The sequence below is a fragment of the Belonocnema kinseyi genome, chromosome 6 (genome assembly GCF_010883055.1).
Source record: "Belonocnema kinseyi isolate 2016_QV_RU_SX_M_011 chromosome 6, B_treatae_v1, whole genome shotgun sequence".
In the NCBI taxonomy this organism is placed as follows: Eukaryota; Metazoa; Arthropoda; class Insecta; order Hymenoptera; family Cynipidae; genus Belonocnema; species Belonocnema kinseyi.
In genome coordinates, this window is record NC_046662.1 from 57,055,057 (window position 1) to 57,059,782 (window position 4,726).

The following is a 4,726-nucleotide window of genomic DNA, read 5'->3' on the forward strand; positions in this document are numbered from 1 at the left end:
TCCTCCATTGGTTTAAATCACTGTATTTTTACAATTTCCTCCATTATTGGGAATAAAAATCCACTATCGAAAATAATAGCCAATACTAAGTTAATATAATTGAATGGAAAATAAATTTTAAAAGGAATAAATATTTTTAGCATAAGAATCTTTTTATTTTATGCCTGTTCAATTTTCGATCTTCATTAGATTTTGATACCAATACATAATTTAATGATAAAGTTTTCCTAACATTTATTTTAAACATAAACAATTGAATTGCTTTGTTCTATAAATAAACAAAGAGCGAAAATGAGACATTTTTTAATCATTACTTTTTATATTCACATAAATAACTTAATTAATCCCATTCGCGATGAAAATGAATGTCGAAGTATCATAAATGATATAAATAATCAACAGGGTATCGAATCTGATTGTTATAAAGAAATTAAAATAATAAACTATCAACATCGTTGAAGTTTTGCTTGCAAAGTATATTTGAAAGTAATACGATCATATATTTGACTGTAAAAGTTTGTTACCTGTTATAATTTTGTTTATTTCATAAACAAATTATATAAAAAGTGCATATCTTAGGCATTTATTAACCAAAAGTAATCGTTTTTTTTTTGTAGTATCTTTAAATTATATTAGTGGTAATACCTAGTGAGAACTATTAGTCATGCCTTATTATTTGTTAATTTTATCAACAAAATTTATAAAAAAATGCAAGGTCTCGTCATTTATAGAGAGAAAGTGATCGCATTTTTCTCTCATCGTCTTCAAATTACACAAGTAGGGACGTTTAATTACGGCGACTGGCCATTCAAAATTATTTGTTTATGTTTTTAACCATTTTTATAAACAAATGAATAGATTGGCCATTTACATATCGAGAGTAACCGTTTCTCTTTCTAATTGTCCTTTAATTATATTAGTGGTAATTTTCATTGATTTCAACTTGTAATTCGTTATTACTTATTTATTCACAACCAAACGTTATAAACAAATGCATAGTTTATCCATTTATAGACCTAAATTAATTTTTGTCCTAATACCTTAAAATTATATTAGTAGTGATGCTTAGTGATGACGTTTTTTCATCCGATATTATTTGTTTATTTCATAAATAAATTCATAGTTTGACCATTTATAGATGAACTTGGAAGCTAATTTTACTAGAACATCACATAAAACTTTCAGTAATATAATTTCAAGACAATAATAAAAGAAGGATTACTTTCTGTTTACGAATGACCAAACTATGCATTTATTTATAACATTTACGTATGAAATAAAAAAATAATATCGAACAAGAAGTATTTAACACTAAACATTATCACTTATATAATTGGAATTTAATGAGAAAGAAATATAAGTACTTTTTATTAATAAATGAAAAAATTATTCAATTTGTTTATAAAATTTGTTTATAGAGTAAACAAATAATATCAAATTACAACTAATTATAACTAAACTCCATTACTGATATCATTTAAAGGCATTAGGAATGAAAAACAGTTACTTTCTCCCAATAAATTGCGCAACTATGCATTTGTTCATAGAATTTGTTTTGTAAAATAAGCAAATAATATTGAATGACAAGTCTGCATCACTAAAAGTGATAACTTATATAATTTAAAGTTGATTAGAAATAAGAACGGTTAATTTCTGTCTATAAATGGTTAAGCTATGCATTTGCTTATAAATTTTTTTTATAAAATAAACAAATGATATCGATTGAAAAATTTTCGTCACTAAAAATCACCACTTATGTAATTTGAAGACGATTAGAGAGAAAAAACGATTACTTTCGGCCAATAAATGTCTGACCTATACATTTGTTTATATAGTTTGTTTATAAAATAAGCAAATAATGCCAGAAACAACGTTTTTATAATAAAATGTGATCTTACCGATAAAATTAAGCAATTTTACCTCACAAATATTTTTGCAAGCAAAATTTCCGCGATGGTGATATTTTGTTCATATAATTAGTTTATAACAATTAGATTCGATATCCTGTAAATTATATATATTCTGCAGATACTTTGACATTTATTTTCATTGAGGATATGATTAATTGAGTTATTTATGTAAAGATAAAAAATAATAATAAAATAATGTCTCATTTTTGCTTTTTGTTTATTTATATAACAAATAAAAAATTATATTAATTAAAAATTATAATCAGTAGACGCTCTTACGCAACTATTGCTTATCACTTCAAAAAACAAATTTTGAAAAAAAGTTTACAATTGTAGGCTGTAGGTGATTTTGAATAAAAAGTTCCCGCTTCAGCCCACTGTGCTTCGTTTGTTTTCTTCAAATAAGAATAAATTTTTCTGTCTAAGAAATTCAAAAATATAAAAATAGCCCAAAGACACTTTTGAGAGTCGGAAAAATTGTAAAATTGATTTTTACAAAGGTGTTTGTCTCCGTGCAATAGTATTTTGTAATAGTAGTCGATAGGCATGAGAACTTTCTATAGAATAATAGGTTTGGATTATGCTTTAACACGCATGTTTTCTCTATAGAAAATTGTTATGAAAAATTTAAATTTTAAGCCAGACTAAAGAAACGAACCAAAGTAAAAAAGGGGTAATCTTCTGAATTCTTAAAAAAAACACAAAGGAGTAAAAATATTTGAAATAAAATGATGGATAAATCTCACTTTAAACAGCTCCAATATTATTTTGCTGCACCAATTTTGTTGAATCTACCAAAGACTCCATCTACCAAAAGATTGGATTAAAAAATCAAAAAATTTAGTTGGACAAATTAAATATTTTGTTGTCCATATTTCAACCAAATAATTTTCTGATGGTATAATAGTATATTATGCACCTAGGAGAAAAAGTCCCATCCTCCCTTGGCGCATACGATATTTTTTATAACCACTCGATGATTTCAGACAGTGCTTGAAATTCAGTTATGAGTTAAGCCCATATTAGATTTCGAATAAATAAATACTGGTTTACGGCAAATTATGATAATTTTACAGGTAAATTTGGTAACTTACCATAAATGACCTAAAAATTAGTTTTAAGCATTTTAAAAAATTTCTTGAAATTTATGGAAATTTTCATTTATTAATGACAATTTTGCAGGTAAGTATGGTAACTTACCAAAAATGATCAAAAATTCAATTTTAAATATTTTTATAAACTTCAGGAAATTTTTGAAAATTTTCGGTCATTTATGGTAATTTTACAGATATATATAATAATTTACCATAAATTTGCTAAAATCCAATTTTAAACATTTTTATAAATTTCTGGAAATTTATGAAATTTTTTGGTAAATTACGGTAATATTACCAGTAATTTATAGTAACTTACAAAAAATTGCTTAAAATTTTTTTTTAAACTGATAACAAATTTCCGGAAATGTATGGAAAATTTCGCTGATTCATGGTACTTTTACAGGTAAATATGATAACTTACCATAAATTTCCCAAAATTCGATTTCAAACATTTTGATAAATTTCCGGAAATTTATAAAATTTTTCGGTAAATTATGGTAATAATATTAGGTAATTTATGGAAACTGAAGATAAACTACCCAAAATTTAATTTTTAAGTTTCTACAAATTTGCGAACATTTTTGGAAATTTCTCGTCATGTATAGTAATTTTACAAGTAAGTATGGTAGCTTACCATAAATTAAACAAAATTCCTATTTAAACATTTTGACAAATTTACGGTCGAAACATTTGCGAAAATTTGTTGGAAATTTTTCCTTCATTTATCATTATTGTACAGGTAGAACCAGTAATTTACCATAAATTACCTAAAATTCAATTTTAAACATTTGTATAAATTTCCAGAAATTAATGGAAATTTTCGGTCATCTATGGTAATTTTTCATTTAAATAGGGTAACTTACCATATATTTTTTTGTAATTTATGGTAACATTATAGGTAATTCATGGAAACTGAAAATAAATGACCCAAAATTCAATTTTTAAATTTTTATAAATTTATGAGAATTTTTCAAAATTTCCGGCAATTTGAGCAATTATACATGGTAACTTTCCGTAAGTTACCACAAAATTGCATTCCAAAATTTTCTCACAGTTTTTACAGTAAAAATTACTTTTTCTCCCTAGGGAGTAAAAAGTAATAAATTAATTAAAAACTTCCTAGGGAGTAAACAGTAGAGATTTAGCCCCGCTTAATAGGCGTCGACAACTTTTTGAATCTTGCATGTGCCATAACAAATTATTTACGCGCACTTTCAATTAATTAATACTTATTACCTCCACATTCTGAGAAAATCAGCAATTAATACTTAAGTATTCGGCAACCAGTAAACTATGTTTAAAATATGAAGTTTATCACAAAAAGAAAGAAAGCTACTGTTGCAGAAGCCCGAGGCAAAATCCTGATACTCGGCAAGTCCTCCCTGCATGATCTGTCACGAAAAATAGAGTTCTGCGCGAGGTTGGAGAGAGCTTTTCATAAATTTACAGTCCTCGTTTTTCCTCGAAAACACCCGAAAATTGTGGATTCGGAAATAAGTAGGCTTCCGCGAGTATTAAAGAGGCTTTAGCGAGCACTTCTGAAACATTGAATATTTTTTTGAAACCTCGCTGTGTGCTCGCTCAATACTCTAAAATCATCAGCGCGAACTCGATTTAACAGAGCACGGAGAGAGTTTTAGGATATTGCCTCGGGAGATATCTATAATATGCGACACTGCAGTATGTGTTTCTTTCAATCGAACGTAATAACAGGTATGG